We start from the raw sequence: 17,753 nt of genomic DNA, 5'->3' as shown, positions 1-17,753 counted from the left end.
ATAACATCAGTGAGTATTTTATTACAAGCCTTTATTTTTTTGTGTCATGAATAAATTCATATTTTCTCAACTGTTATACCGTGAAATCAGAAGCTTTTCGCTTTGGTTTTGAGATCCGGCTTCTGAGCCGACCTCAATCCGTTTCATCATTGCTCAAGCAGGGAGGCTCCGGACGGATTTTAGTTTCTGAGCATTTGCCTGTGATGAAATCAATTGATCCTCTTATCGACGACAGAAACGCTGTTTAGATAAGAACTGTGTGGTGCTTTAAGATCCCTCTTAAAACGGCCTTTTATCATAGAGCTGCATATAACTTTATGTTCTTTGCAGATACTTTCTCTTAGTTTCTTTGAGTTCATAGAGTTTGCAATTCACGGTGGTTTGCACCCAAATTACAGATAAAATAAAATCCCTTGTGGGTCTATGGCTGAAATGTAAAAACTAGTGTACTATTCACTGAATTTTATGCAGTATATGCTGCCTATATTCTTTAAAAATAGGGAGTGAAACTGTGTGCATTATGCCACGATAAATATTTCAAATAGTATGCTATGCTGTCAAATTTGCGTTTGTAGGAAAAAAAAAAAGATTTAATTTTGTTTAAAAATGTGATTACACTTTATTTCGATAGTACACTTAAAATATTCTACTAACTATAAGTAACTTTGCAACTACATGTCAACTCTCATTAGATTAGAGTATTAGTAGACTTAGGTTAAAGGGTTAGTTCACCCAAAAATGAAATTTCTGTCATTAATTACTCACCACACCTGTAAGACCTTCATTCAATCTTTTGTTTCGAATCAGTGGTTCGGAGCATGTATTAAACTGCCAAAGTCACACCCCCCAGTGGTGAACCACTGAAATTTCAAAACACTTATGACATAACGAAGCCTTGTTTACTGAAATCACGTGACTTTGGCAGTTTGATACGCGCGCCGAACCACTGATTCAAAACAAAAGATTCGTAAAGCTTGTAAAGTGTTTTGAAATCGCCCATCACTAGATATTGTTGAAAAAAGTCATTATTTTGGTGCACAAAAAGTATTCTTGTCGCTTCATAACATTAAGGTTGAACCACTGTTGAAAAACTGTTTTAAATATGTTTTTAGTACCTTTCTGGGCATCTGAAAGTGTTAATTATCTTGTTGGCAATGCAGGCCTCACTGAGCCATTGGATTTTATCAAAAATATCTTAATTTGTGTTCTGAAGATGAACAAAGGTCTTACGGGTGTGGAACGACATGAGGGTGAGTGACAGAATTTTCATTTTTGGGTGAACTAACCTTTTAAGGTTAGGGTTAGTAGAATAAGTTGACATGTAGTTATAAAGTTACTATAGTAGAATGTCTGTTAGGGAGCATCAAAATGAAGTGTTTGCAGATATTAACCAGATAGTCTACTAATACTCTGACTGGTACTTGCAAAAGTTAGAATGTCTAATGTGGACTATCGAAATAAAGTGTTAAAAAAATGTCTTAAAAGTTATCAGCCCAATCAAATCATGAATCAAACTAGACATTTTACAAATTGAGATTTATTAATTAATTATTTCCAGTTCATTCATAACACTGGAAATATAAATTCATGTGCACTGCATTGTGGAATACAGTATTTGACACACTGATGTATACACATTTTGCAGTAAGTCATGTGGGTACTTATGGATACAGAAAATTTGCATACTATCTGCATAGTATATGTACTATATACTGCAGAAATAATAGTATTAGTAGTTTATTAGTTTAATAATATATTCATATAGAACCATACAGAAGTCTTATTTGCTAGAAGAATCCTCTCTGCCACTGTGGAAAAGTATCTGAATTTTGTGGAAGCATCCTTTTATGGAGCAATTGATGCACATATCTATGAATCAATATCAGTCTCAATTTCAGACTAGCTCATCCAGTGTAGACTGTATGTCTGATGTGGAGAGTAAAGGAGAGAAAGGCAGTGCAGTGTGATTAAGACGCATCCTTGCCAGTGCAGGCGAGCTGACAGAGGGCTGGTCTCTCAGGTTCCCTGAGCTGCACCCAGTTCCGCTCTGCTGCATTGCAGTACAGTAAAGACGTGAATGGTAGAAAAGTGAGGAGAAGAGGAGGTAAGTAGAGATGGCAGAGATATGCAAAGGATAGGTGGAGAGGAGATGAATCAGAGCGAGGAAGTTGGAGGCCAATGGGTAATTAGAACTATAGTGGGATAAGGATCAGAAAAGTTATGAATAGAGGTTATGTTATAGTGGAGTTTATGTAACAGGCATTTAAATTTGAGGATAGGAGATGCAGTAAAGAAGTTAAAGGTTCAGAGAAGAGGGGAATATATAAGTTATGATCATAGGGCAGGAGGTGCAATAGAGGAATTATGTTTAGAGGGTAGGGAAATTAAATTAGAAGAAAGGAGGTGCAGTAAAGGAGTTATGACAACAGAGATAGAATTGCAGTATAAGAGTTATAATAGAACAAATGTGCAGTAGAGGAAGTATGATAAAAGGGAAGGAGTTGTAAAATGTGCATTAAAGGAGTTATGATTTGTGAGTAGGAGGTGCAGTATACAGCAGTTAGGTTTTAAGAGAAGGAAGTGCAGTTGACGAGTTATGATAAAAGAGAAGGAGGTGCAATACAGGAGTTATGATTAGAGGGAAGGAGGGACATAATACACTCATTCTAAAGAAAGAGGTGAAGCTGAGCTATGATTAGAGAGGCTGTGCAGCAGAGGAGATGAGATAATGATTATTAAGAAGGAGGTGTAATTAAGGAGTAATAGCTATCCAGGAAGAGAAGCATAAGATGAGTTGTGATAAATCATTATAAAGAAGGAGGTGTAGTTTAGGAGTGATAGCTATACAGGCGGAGTAGCATAACAGGAGTTGTGATAAAAGAAAAGGAGGTGCAGCAGAGGAGAGGACATAATAATTATAAAGAAGTAGGTGTAGTTGAGGAGTAATAGCTATCCAGGAGGAGGAGCATAAGAGGAGTTGTGATAAAAGAAAAGGAGGTGCAGCAGAGGAGAGGACATAATGATTATAAAGAAGTAGGTGTAGTTGAGGAGTAATAGCTATCCAGGAGGAGGAGCATAAGAGGAGTTGTGATAAATGATTATAAAGACAATTATTATAAAGAAGGAGGTGTAGTTGAGGAGTAATAGCTATAAGAGGAGCATAAGAGGAGTTGTGATAAAAGAAAAGGAGGTGCAGTGGAGGAGAGGACATAATGATTATAAAGAAGGAGGTGTAGTTGAGGAGTAATAGCTATTTAGGAGGAGGAGCAAAAGAGGAGTTGTGATAAAAGAAAAGGAGGTGCAGCAGAGGAGAGGGCATAATGATTATAAAGAAGGGGGTGTAGTTTTGGAGTAATAGCTATCCAGGAGGAGGAGCATAAGAGGAGTTGTGATAAATGATTATAAAGACAATGATTATAAAGAAGGAGGTGTAGTTGAGGAGTAATAGCTATAAGAGGAGCATAAAAGGAGTTGTGATAAAAGAAAAGGAGGTGCAGTGGAGGAGAGGACATAATGATTTTAAAGAAGGGGGTGTAGTTGAGGAGTAATAGCTATCTAGGAGGAGGAGCATAAGAGGAGTTGTGATAAATAATTATAAAGAAGGAGGTGTAGTTGAGGAGTAATAGCTATACAGGAGGAGGAGCGTAAGAGGAGTTGTGATAAAATAAAAGGAGGTGCAGCAGAGGAGAGGACATAATGATTATAAAGAACAAGGTGTAGTTGAGGAGTAATAGCTATACAGGAGGAGGAGCAAAAGAGGAGTTGTGATAAAAGAAAAGGAGGTGCAACAGAGGAGAGGACATAATGATTATAAAGAAGTAGGTGTAGTTGAGGAGTAATAGCTATACATGAGGAGGAGCGTAAGAGGAGTTGTGATAAAAGAAAAGGAGGTGCAGTGGAGGAGAGGACATAATGATTATAAAGAAGGGGGTGTAGTTGAGGAGTAATAGCTATCTAGGAAGAGGAGCATGAGAGGAGTTGTAATAAATGATTATAAAGAAGGAGGTGAAGTTGAGGAGTAATAGCTATACAGGATTAGGAGCATAAAAGATAAAAGAATAGGAGGTGCAGCAGAGGAGAATGCATAATTGTTATAAAGAAGGGGGTGTAGTTGAGGAGTTAGAGGGCATGAGGGTTAACATAGTAGTTCTGATTTGTAGAAAGGTGCAGTAAAGTATGATTAGACGGAGAAAGGTGCATAGGTTATGATTGTAGTGAAGGAGGTGAAGCAGAAGAAAGGTATGAGGCCAGGAGGTGATATAGAGGAATTATAGTTAGAGAGAAAGACCGCAGTAGAAGAAATATGATTAAAAGGAAGAAGGTGCAGTAAAGGAGAGGCATTTTGACATGTGAGAAAGAGATGCAGTAAAAAGTGACATGATGTGTAGCCAAGTATGGTGTCCCATACTCGGAATTTGTGCTCTGCAATTCACCCATCCCAGTGCACACACACAGCAGTGAGTATTGAACACACACACACCGGAGCAGTGGGCAGCCCAGGGAGTGATTGGGGGTTAGGTGCCTTGCTCAAGGGCACCTCAGTTGTGGGTAATGAGAGTGGAAGAGACCTCAGTTGTGGTACTCACCGGTACCGAGACTCGAACACGCAACCTTCCAACTCTCTAACCATTAGGCTACAACTGCCCCAAGAGTACAAGAATTATAATAGGACAAATGTGCAATAGAAGAGGTATGATAAAAGGGAAAGTGGTGTAATGGTTATAAAGAAAGAGGTGCATAAGAGGAGTTATCATTAGAGGGAAGGAGGTGCAGTAGAGGAGTAAGTGTTCTAAAGAAGGAGGTGCAGCAGCTGAGTTACAGTTAGATTGAAGGAGGTACAGTAAGAGGAGAGGTGATGATTATAAAGAAGGGGTAGTTGAGGAGCCATGGCTTATAAAGAAGGAGGTGCATAAGAGGAGCTATGATTAGAGGGAAGGAGGGATGCAGTACAATAGTTTTGATTATTTGAAAGGGGGCACAGAAGATGCGTTACAGTTAGAGAGAAGGAGGTGCAGCAGAGAGAGCTGCAGTTCAGAAGTTCTAAATATACGGAAAAAGATGCATAGGAACTGTTGAGTGGATGAATAAAGAAAAGAGAATCATGAGTATTATAAATGTAAAGGAACCTGTCATTGCTCCAGGGAAGGGCACCAGTGCAGTCTGGGCATCCCAACAAGGTCGAAACAAGTCAATTGCTCAATCTGCATATGAAGCCCAGCACAGAATCTATAAATACACATGCACATGATCTGGTTCTGATGAAGGTGGACTGAATGCTCAAGGTTTATGGCATGATGGAGACCTTAGTCTGTGAGCAGATCAGATATAGACCAGTTACATTGTCAAAATTGAATATTTCATCAAAGACATCAACTGAATGTGTTGTCTTGATTATTTTATTTTAATTTCAAAAGTCATATTTAGAAATTCGGACAAAACCAAGAATAATTTAACCTTTTTATGTAAAGTTATTTATAGTCTATATAAAATAAGTTCAAAGGTCAAGTTTTCTATGGTTGAGAGCTAGCACAAGGTGTACACAAGAATCAGTTATCTATGCCTATTCAAAATGCCACAAATTGTCTAATGAAATATTATCTCAAATTTAGGCTGTTTTCTACGATTTGTTTGAAATTACTGTATATCTCTTCACATGTATTAATTTACCACAAAATCAAGTGGTTTGTCCTGACTCTGAGGAGTTAAACAGCCAACTGTTCTTCAGAAAAATCCTCCAGGTCCTGCACATTCTTTGGTTTTCCAGCTTCTTTTGCATATTTGAACCCTTTCCAGCAGTGACTGTATGAATTGGAGATCCATCTTTTCACACTGAGGACAATTGAGGGACTCAATTGGGGAAAGTTACTTTTTTAAGCGTTGGGGAAAGTTACTTTTAAAAGTAATGTGTTACAATATTGCGTTACTAAAAAAATTAGTTACTCTTGCGTAACTTTTTTTCACTTGGGCTGGGGCTTGCTTGTTTGTTAAAAATAAATAAATAAATAAATAAATAAAATCTATTTTTGGCAAATGTAAAGGCCCTTTCACACCAAAAGTGAAATGAATAAGCCTCAGGCTGAGGGAAATGCAAATTCACAACAGTACAATAGAGGGCGCAGCTCAAACAAACCTTTCAGCTGTGCTGCCATTCTGGATTACAGAAGAATAGGGTGCAGGAGAATAAAGTTCAACACTCTTCAGCAATAAAAACAAAAATGAGACACAAATGTGATGTTTATCTAAAACCATTTTTGGCTGAATTGGATCATAAAAGGTCAGCAGCAAAGACATTGGTTAATAAAGTGAGATTAACTACATGATTTATATGTGTGTTATTGAACTTATTAAATTATAGCAGATTTGCGTAATATTCTTAGTTTTTATTTCACAGTTTTTATTCATTTTGAAGAATACTGAATATAGATCTGTTTTTGTGCAAGTGAGATGAGTAAATGCCTGCTCACATTTCTCACAGAACTACAATAAGCATCATGTTTACACACTGCACTAACTCCTGATTTCACTCAACATGGAGACAGGAGAGGTGTCAGTCAATAAATGGGAAAACAAAGTAACTTGTGTTATTTATTTGAAAAAGTAATATTTTTTATAAAGTGATATTTTGTATAAAGTTAAAAGTAATGCATTACTTTAAGTTACTTGAAAAAAGCAATCTGATTACATAACTCGTTACTTTTGTACTAAATGAAAAATAACATGCAATTTTAATGATGCCTCTTATTTTGTTAAAATTATTAATACTTTTTCAGATTCTGCAAGGGGTATGTAAACTTTTGAGCACAACTGTATACTCAAACAAAGGGTCAAATGGCATCCCAAAAAGATAAAAATATATTAACATTATACATTTGAAACCAGTTACACTCAAAGCCTGAGACTTTAGATTTGTTGGTGTCTAAATACATAAATGCATGGTGAACATTCCATGCAGGGGGTTGGCACCATTCATAATTGTGAACAAGAAGACTAAAGGTTTCGAAAGAGATCAAAGGCAGAGATAATGCACTTAGGAGCTGTTCTATAAGCACTGTGTGAATGATAGTCTTTAGCCTGAATGGGGTCTAATTTACTAGCTCTAATTACTGACTGCTAGTTCTCAAAGTGCAGAGAGATAGCATCAGTCATTAGACCTTTCCTAATTTCCCAGCCTGTCCATTTTCTACCATACCAGCCTTTATATTATCTGCTCTGTGCAGGGAGCCAAGAATAGAACAGGGAAAGAGTGTTTTTGGCTTTGTGAATGCAGTTGCATTCATCTGGCGTGCTTCTCACAGACTCATGCATTGAGACGGGTAAAAAACTGACAGTTTAGAGCAGATGAATGTTGGAGATTGTTTGTTGCAGGCTCACTTCTCTAAGTATACTAGGCAGCTAAAGTGAATTACTACATTAATGGCATGACTTTGGTGCAGGACTACCTGTTTGTTCAACCAATGTTCGCTGTTACTACAATGCCTTGTCCACTGGGAAAAAGGAAGCTCTTTGAGAGGTTTAAGAGTAGTTTAGAGGATGTTTTTGAAGTGTTGTAGTGTGATAGATGTTGACAACTAAAAAGGAGTACAGCACAAAGCTTTGCAGGTCACTGCACAGTCATGCAGTACAGAGACAAAATCTGAATGCAACTCACAAACTAAAGCATAATACTACACTGAAGAGCATATCAAACAGAGTGCATCACTAGCCATGTTTCCGTCCACCTATTTTAATGTGAATTTTTTAGGGATGCACCGATACCATTTTTTAAGGACCGAGTACGAGTACCGATACTTTTTTTCTAGTACTCGCCGATACCGATGCCTATACATTTATTAATTTCTCTCTCTCTTTTTTTTTTTTTTTGGTGATGTTGCAGTTTTCCAAGCACAACACAGTGAGACTAATGAATGTAGAATGCAGCTTCTTTATTATTACTCCAACGAAAAAAGTAATAATTTTTATGTGCTCGTCACAAACTTAAAGAACAAAAATTTCACAGTGTCCAATAACCTTCAAAGGGCATAATTACCAATATATATAATTGTTGTTATATAAAAACAAATTTACAAACAATACAACAAATACTATAGAGATACAAATTAAATAAACTTGTTTTTCAGATACAGTAGGTTTATTTACCATGTATACATTTATTTAACATCTTTTGTTGTTTTATTAACATTCATGACAAATATAGGCTACGGTCCCTTTAAGACCGAATCCATGGATACTGACACATATCCTGTTTTCACCCAAATGTTTACGTCCACTTAAGCCATAACCGACTGTATTTACGTGAGATACTCCACACGATGGACATTTTGACAACTATGTGTGCATTTGACCATTCAGGCGCGAGGAGAACTGATCGCTCGCTGTCTGAGAGAACTGGGATCGCGCGCAAGAAAGAGAGAGAGAGAGAGAGAGCGCGCGAGAGAGAGCGTTTCTGGTCTGTGTCATTCAGCGCGATTCTGCCTATCCCGCCTTCACTAATCAATAACGAATTGTGATTGAAACCATGCAGTTCGCAATGTGTGTGTTGTCATCATTAATTTTGAAGTATTTCCACACCTCTGAGGCTGACATTGTTTCTGCTGCTGCCGCCGGTGTCTCTGTGCACGGACAATTCTGTCAGTTGCGTCACGTGAGGTATTGGTCTTTGGTATCGGGGGTATTTTTACGAGTACAGGTACATGAGCTTGGTATCGGGCCGATACCGATACTGGTATCGGTGCATCCCTAGAATTTTTGGATATTGCATAAAAAATAAATGCTGGATGGAAATGCCAAGATGCACATAAATTCTAAAAATGCTCAATTGAGTCAGATAATTTTTTTTATCCAATAAATAGACATGCATAAACTATGATGGAAACACATTTACAGAATAACGTGACTGCCCCCCAAAAGAGGATTTGTTTGGATAATTGCATACCAAAATGATTTGGTATAATGACCTCCCAGAAGCATCTCACATGATTGCATTCCCAAACACCAGTAATGTAGGAATACATGTAGGAAAAAAGAGCCACAGTTTCTTCCCTGATTCTAGCAACTTCCATTATTATTACAGATATTTTGCGCCAATTTCCCAGGAAGTGACGATTTTGTTCTCTTGAACATATGGGATGGAAACGCTGCTTTATTCGTAAATGTTTTATGTGATATTCCGATTTTGCGCATAAGTTAAATTCACAACTTTAGATGGAAACATAGCTGAATATTAATTGCAAGATGATATGTAAAGTGCAATTTCCTTTAAATCAGTGAAGCATTATGTCTGGAATTATTTAACCACACTGCTGTGCCTGTCTTTTATCTGTAGCTAGTACCCATGAGACCATAAAACCTGACAGTGCAAGAAAAAAGTTCAAATGAAGTAAATACCACCCAATTAGAAGCTCTTTACTGCATCTCAGACAAGACAGACTGTTGTAAATGAGAAAAATCTGTTCCAGGCATGCAGTTCACTGAGTGTCTTTCAGTAATGCAGACTTTGCTAAAAATACCAGATGCTGTGAGGTAACTCTGGGCTGTTACGAAAATAAATGATTAAATAAATAAAGAGAAATGTACACTGCAAATTAGACTGGACTCCATTGTCTATTATGAATATGAGTCTGAATATGAGGCTTTTTATGCTAATGTGATGAGTGAATCCATAGGGATTTCTTTGGCCAGCAGTCCATATAATCAGACAGAATTAGTCACCACAGCCACTGCCAAGTAGACTTTAGTTCTAATGAGAAGAGAAAAACTTCTCTGAGCCATTTTTGCAAATACTTTTAACTAACTGGTGCTGAGGTGATTGTCAGTGCATGTATGTCAGCTCCCCTCAAGGTGTCCTTGCTAAGAAGACCTATAATATCTGTAAAAAACATTAGAATCCCGTTCATTGTAATGGCCAGGTATATGTACAAAAAAGTGACAAAAAACATACATTTTTGCACATTTGCATAGACACTGATTTATGCATTATTGACAGCATCTAAAATGTAAGCATTTACATATATAGAAAACTTTAGCGACATGCAAATATTTGCAAATCCTTTCAGGTTCATAGAATATTATATTAAGGGAATTAATAGGTTGATTTTATTGTATTTAATCAATTTATTAAATATTTTCAATTTAATTACCTATTTGGATTCCCTCACTTTACGCAAACCTATTAAAATGTTAAATTGAATGAAATTCTGTCATCATGTCATTATTCCTTAATCTTTTAATTTTTATTTTGTTTATCATAGAACAGCTGTTGCTAAAAATGCACCATAAAAATATCTATATAATAGTATTTAACTACATTTCTGTCATGACAACTCTCGGAGTGTTTGGCATATGACAATGTTTATATGTTTGGTCTTGGCGGAAAAGATCTGCTACTCTGCTGCTGCTTTTATTGCTGCTGCAGAGCAAGTACAGGACTTGCTACTGGCAATACATACATGACACGCTGCTGTGAGCAAGTAAGACATGCTGCTGCTGTACAATATAGCATACATGAATTACCTGTAGCAGATCTATACAGGTGGAGCTGGGGAAGGTGGAGGGTTTCTGAAAGCGTGCTGCACTGCTAAGGCAAATGCTGCCCATGCTCACTGGCTTCTGAATACAGCAGGAATCAGCTGTGTCCTATATAGGGGTGGGAGAAAAAAATCAATCCATCGATGCATCGCGATTCTTTCTCCAACGATTCTGGATTGATTCTGAGAATTTCAGAATTGATTCTGAGCTTAGTTTGTATTCAGATTCGCGAGTGTGCTTTAGAAACACCCGGATTCTGCTTGCTTCTTTCATAAAGTTCGGAAAGGTTGAAGCGAATTACAACGCGGGCTTCACTGCACAGGATGCGCTGTGAGAGACGCAAGCTTTGTTTGATGTTGCTGTGCGTGGTCTCGCCCGCCGGTATTTTCCTTATGCTCTACAAAGTCATCATTTATGTCATTTGGAATGCAGTGGACTTATATATTTAAAATATGAAACTCACTTACAAAAGGCTGCTTTCAATTTCAAATGCTGACGCTTAGTTTGTGTAGAGTGCTCACGCATGCGGCGTTGCGCAACTCCGCGTAAGTGGTTTAATGTAGGCCTACTTGCATCTCAAAATGGTTTATGATGCAAAATTAATATAATTTAACACAGCCAGTTTTGTCTTAAGGGATTAAATGGACAGGACAAACCGCATTACTTATTATATTTCAAAAGAGATCCGTGCGTGAATGCAACTTATTAGATCTCCCACTGTCTGATGTAACAATCAAACGACAGTAAACAGGAGAAAGAAAACATTCAGATAATCTTAAATACTGAAAGCACTCTTTGTTTATTGCTTGTAATATGTTTCGTTGCTGCTCTTTATTATTTGCTACTTGCTTGTATGTTTTGAAGTTATATTAGTTTAAAATTCTTAACATACAATTGTTTTAATTTTGTAATTATTTAAAAAAGTAGGCCTACTTATAATTACTTATGTAAGGATACGTAAATGTAAGGATTTTAAGGTTTTTAAGCTGGTAAACTAATTAATTAATAATAAGAAAAAAAAGTAGATCAGGAATCAGATCGTGGCTCCCAGAATCGGAATCGGAACGGATCGTGAGGTGACTAAAGATTCCCACCCCTAGTCTTATAGATAATGATGTGGTTACGAGCAGGTTAAGTTAAAGGACCTATTAGCCTGCGCCATCTAGAGTTTCATGGCAGAACTTTGTATTTATCTGCATTTTACATATACTGTTGTGAAGTGTTTAGGGTAGGGGTGTGGCTCAAAAATATGATAGGGAAATGTAACTGTTCAAATATATTTATAATATAAATGCTTCATAAAGATTTTTACATTTTAAAGATGTGTGAACGTTAATATTTTTATGTTTTAAAAGCTGTCAATACATCCATATTGTTGCCAGATGAAGAAGATGGAGATGAAGGAGAGTTCAAAAGGGTTTCAATAAACAAAAGGGTTCTTTAATGAGAACAAACTCAGGTAATCCACAAAGTAACAGCATGTCTACACACACACACACGATGTTGTGAACGCAGTGGTTGCTCGGCTTGCTTGCTGCCAGTTCAGTTTTGAGCCAGTCACATGAGCCGTAAATGCCATGTGATAAATCATTCTGGAACCACAGGAAAAAGTTGTCAAACTTATATCATTAACTATGGACATGCTCTATACTAATGTTTGACATTGTGTGCTTGGGCTGTCTTCCATCACATCCTGATTTTGCAGAGTTAGATATGTTATAGGTCAACATAATGTTGATCCTCATATCCCTACCCCTAAACCAAACCCTACCCATCCCTAAAATCAACAAAGATGTTGATCCAGGAACATGTTGCACATGGTGAAATCAGGTTCTGCGTCTTCGCAGTGTGCATCCATTCGTTTTAAGGCAAATATTGGCCAAATCCCCATTATGCTATGGAAGAGAGGTATTTTCTGATGGGACAAAAGAGCAGAGCTGAAATAAGTGTATGAACTTAAAAGGTAAGGTAATGAAATTAGCTAGATGCTAACACTTACTGTACATGTAAATCAATGATTCATTCAACGCTTCGTTCGGGAAACCTGTGTGCAAACAATCATTATTTTGTCAAATTCCCTCCAGTGATGGTACTTACACACTTAAGCTTTAAAGGAACACTCCACTTTTTTTTGAAAATAGGCTCATTTTCCAGCTCCCCTAGAGTTAAACAGTTGAGTTTTACCGTTTTCGAATCCATTCAGCCGATCTCTGGATCTGGCGGTACCACTTTTAGCATAGCTTAGCATAGTTCATTGAATCTGATTAGACCGTTAGCATCTCGTTAAAAAATGACCAAAGAGTTTCAATATTTTTCCTATTTAAAACTTGTCTCTTCTGTAGTTACATCGTGTACTAAGACCGAAGGAAAATTAAAAGTTGAGATTTTCTAGGCCGATATGACTAGGAACTATACTGTCATTCCGGCGTAATGATCAAGGAACTTTGCTGCCGTACCATGGCTGCAGCAGGCGCAATGACTCTTTGGTCATTTTTTAACGAGGTGCTAACGGTCTAATCAGATTCAATGAACTATGCTAAGCTATGCTAAAAGTGGTACCGCCAGACCCGGAGATCGGCTGAATGGATTCGAAAAGGGTAAAACTCAACTGTTTAACTCTAGGAGAGTTGGAAAATGAGCCTATTTTCAAAAAAAGTGGAGCGTTCCTTTAAATTTGTTTTAGTATGAAAGTGGTATAGCTGCATATTTTAAGTGTTTGTGGCACTGCCCATTTCCCTGATATAATAACTTGTCCCTCAAATCTGATTTGTTGATTGGAATGTTGTTTCATGTTTGTTGATTGGATCAACAAAGATGTTGATCCTGGAACATGTTGCACTTGGTGAAATCAGGTTCTGCATCTTGACTCCACAATAAATGTGGTTTACAATAAGGTCCATTAGCTAACATTAACTAGCAAAGAGCAATATATTTTTTGCAGTATTTATTAATCTTTGTTAGTTACCAACTGTTTGTTGTTAGTTTGTGTTAGCTCAGGTCTATTCAATAAGAACTTAAATTGAGAATTTAATAATGTATTAGTAAATGTTGAAATTAATATCAACCAAGATTAATAAATGCTTTAGAAGCATTTTTCATTGTTAGTTAATGTTAACTAATGTTAATAAATGGAACCTTATTGTAAAGTGAAGTGTTACCATAAATGCTGCCTGGTTTGTTATCTAATGCATTCAGTATATATATAGTTTTATTTTCACTCTGTCTCTCCTGACACAGTGCTCTGCCAGTCCTCTCACACTCTATCATTACTGTCAGTCAGGGGTATAAGATAGATTTCATACAACAGATTAATGGACCTTATCTTTACACAAGCTCACTACATATATACCACTCACCGGCTGTTCGTTGTACAAATCCATCTCCCCATATTCCCTGTAGACATTCATGCACTCACTACAGCTTCCTGTTAAACAAACAGATCAGGGAGCCAGCACTATCTTACAACATTTATCACAAGTAACCGTTCACTCATCAAACATGCAGTGGCTCATTCTGTCTGCAGAGTGAAACGTGCATAATGCATAGAGACTCACGGTGCTCTTTCATTGGCCGATCTGAATCAGGCTCACTGTCAGAGTGAATGATTGATTCTGTGCATGAGCGTTGTACTTCCTGAGTGCACAGCATTAGATGAACATCAGATGAGCTGAATCACTGGCATGGCTGTGAAACGGAGCTGATTGACTGTGCTGTGGTGGGTTTGTCGGGAGATCAGTTAAAGAAATATTCTGAACCTGTCCTTGTAGCACATATAACATGTTGATTGCCACAGGCAATCATTTTGACTGTCCCTCAGTTTGTATAAAGAAAAGGAAAATATATTAAAAGTAAATATACTTGTAAAGGAAATATAGGCTATACTATATAAGGAAATATACTCATAAATCAAGATGGCCGGGTTAAAAAGCAGAAATGTGAATATCAAATGCAACAGACAGGGAAAAATAAAAGTCCATTTCATGCGTTAAAGAGACCTCCAAAAAACACCTACTATAATATAATGAAATATTTACAGTATTTATCAGAATACACAACTATGTTTGAATGGCCATCAACATAAAAATAATTAACTAGTCAATCTAATATTAAATGCTTTTAACTTTATTATATAATATTTAATATTAAACATTTTTGAAGGAGAATCATTAAAATTACTAGACAAAGGTCTTGTTAAAGATTTTCTGTTTTCTTCAAAGTAATGAAATAAACTGATTTTTTATAACTTAAGAATATGTAAACATATGGTATTTGGGGCAAAAAGCACCCCCGCTGTTGGTAAATTAAACAATTTTTTTCATCAGTATTATTTTAATTATTTGTTGAAATAATTATTTGATGAACAATCATTATCTTAGATATTATGCCAAACATATCACTTTAGCATTTCACTTTAAAGTTTTTGTGTCAATACTGGTGAGCCTTTTTTTTTTTTCCTATAGCCATCTCATACATTTATATGATTTTGAAACAAAACAAACTACTTTTGCAATTTATGATTTTAATGTGTTGCTCTATTAATGCTCAATACAAAGATATATATTTTTCTGCAGTCATACACTATGTATTACGAATTGCTGGTCAGCACTCATCAAAGACGAAGGAGATTTAAATAACAGACTTTATTAACTGTCCAAAATACTCAGGAGATCACAGGAACACTCAGGATAAATGCCAGCCAAACAATACATTAAAGAGAACCAACAAAGAGCAACTGAAACACATATAAATACAAACAGAGGAACCAAATAAAGGAAAGATACAAACAAAGGAAACTAGATGAAGACCAGGTGCACATAATCAAACAATCAAGTGGATACCACAGAAACTAACACGGAATAGGAACACAGGCAAACAGAAACAGGGAAAACGAAACTAAGGGTATTGTGATGGTTTGTTACACGACAACGATGTACTAAAAAGGAAAAGTTTTTCCTTTGTGTTTTTTACGTACAGACGACAACCTTGTCAAAACGATCCCCGTTCACACAGATCTGCGAAAACTACTAAAAGCGCTGTATTATGCTGCCAGGCCAGTAGTTGGCGATGTCACTATGTAAAGAAACATTATGTGCCTATAGACTATAGACACATAATACGCATGCGCATGACGTCACTGTTTTCACAAATTTGTGTTTTTGTAGTTTACACAGAGATGATAACAGTATCGTTTTCAAAAACTTGCACTTTAAATCCCGTTTTCAAAAGTTTGTATTTTCAGGCCCTCAAAATGCTGTTGTCATGTAAATGAACAGCGAAAAAGCATAAAAAGTTTTCAATTTTTAGTGTAAAACTGTCATGTAAATGACCCCAAAACACAATGAAACTAAACATATCTGTGACAGTATGGGATTAGTTTCCTTGAGGTGTGAATTTAGCCTTGTTGTATCTTACTACTATTTCTAGCAGATTTTCAAAGTGTACATCCATTCATTTTAAAGCTAATATTGCCCAAATCCCCATTATGCTATGGAAGAGAGGTATTTTCTGATGGTGTACTTTTGACTTTTGTTTTCACTTGGACGAAAGAGCAGGGCTGAAATAAGTGTATGAACTTAAAAGGTAAGGTAATGAAATTAGCTAGATGCTAACACTTACCGTACATGTAAATCAATGGTTCGTTCAAAGCTTTGTTCGGGAAACCTGTGTGCAAACAATCATTATTTTTTGCAAATCCCTTCAGTGATGGTATTACAGACTTAAGCTTTAAATGTTATGGTTTAGTTTTAGTATGATAATGTTATAATTGCATATTTTAAGTGTTTGTGGTATTGCCCATTTCCTTGATAAGCTTCCATTTCAAGTGTAAACATGTTTCCTGTTTGTTCATTCGAAGGGACAAGTCGATTTTATTGCCAGTGCTAATCGACAGCAAGACACGGATGTGGTACATGGACATTAGGTTGGAAATAACCCAGAACTGTCCTTTACTCCTGCACACTGCGACTCCCATATTAGACCCTCTGGAAAACTAGACCACTGTGATTTGCTTTCTAGACAAACTGCCGCCCACCTCTGACCCAAAACTCCCACAGTGAACGTAAGAATCAAAATGACCTTTCTCTCTCTGTCTTTCTGCCTCTCTCTCTCTCTCTCTCTCACACACACACACACATTTCTGGCTCTGATTTTTAATTACTTTGAGGCGCCTCCCTTGAGTGTGCTCCCCTTGGCTCAGGCTGTTCAGTGTTGACTCAAATCTGAGATCTGATCCCTCTCATCATCACACAAGACAGTCACATCTCACAGTGCCACTCCAGAGGCCTTCACACAATGTGCTGATTCATCCTCTCATCATTCTCAGCCACACAACTTTGTCTCACTGTTACTGCAGCCAACGTGCATCAGATTGAATCTGTAATGAATTTAAAATGTCTTAACTGGTGGAGCTGAGCAAGCAAAGAATATGAGCAGATAAATATATCATTTCACCAAAGCAATCAACATTAATGTCCATAATGGCCATATATCCTTCCTGTTTTGCACTGCCTTTCCCCCAATCCATCTCTCATCCTCCTCGTCCTCATCATCTGAATCAGGCACCTTGTTTTTCTGAGGAGCTGTTTGTTAGGCTCTTTTCTATGTCGCTATGGGCTGCTCATTGATCTGGCCGATCAAGAGAGAGGTAGGTGGTCAGAGATATAGAAGAGAGGAAAAAAACAAAACAGAATGAGACTAAGAGAAGGAAAAGGTATATAAATAAATGTAACACTGTATTTCAGTGGTCCACTTTGGACACTCTATAAGTAACTTTGCAACTACATGTCAAGTACCAATCATTAGAGTATTAGTATGTCTGCTTAATATCTGCTAACATTTTATTTGATACTACATGTCAACTTATTCTACTAACCCGAACCCTAAGTCTTCTAATACTCTAATGAAAAATAGTTGACATGTAGTTGCAAAGTTACTTATAGTTAGAAGAATGTTTAAAGTGGACCATCGAAATAAAGTGTAACCAAAGTAAATAAATAAACAAGCATCGGTATTTCTTCTTTTAAGGCCTTCTTACATTAACATGAATGTTTCACTTAGTAAAACTATCTTATTGTAAGTGTCACCAAATCGTAGTTTAATATCAGCAGTGAAAATCATTTTGTCTGGTCAGTTTTAGAACACTCCTCTGTAAAAAATTTGGCTGCATTGATGGCATGCAAATATTTGTGTTAGTCTGAACATTTAAAAGGTTTAGTTTACACCAAAATGAA

This window comes from Ctenopharyngodon idella, chromosome 6 (assembly GCF_019924925.1).
Source record: "Ctenopharyngodon idella isolate HZGC_01 chromosome 6, HZGC01, whole genome shotgun sequence".
Lineage (NCBI taxonomy): Eukaryota > Metazoa > Chordata > Actinopteri > Cypriniformes > Xenocyprididae > Ctenopharyngodon > Ctenopharyngodon idella.
Note: the sequence above shows the minus strand (reverse complement) of the source record.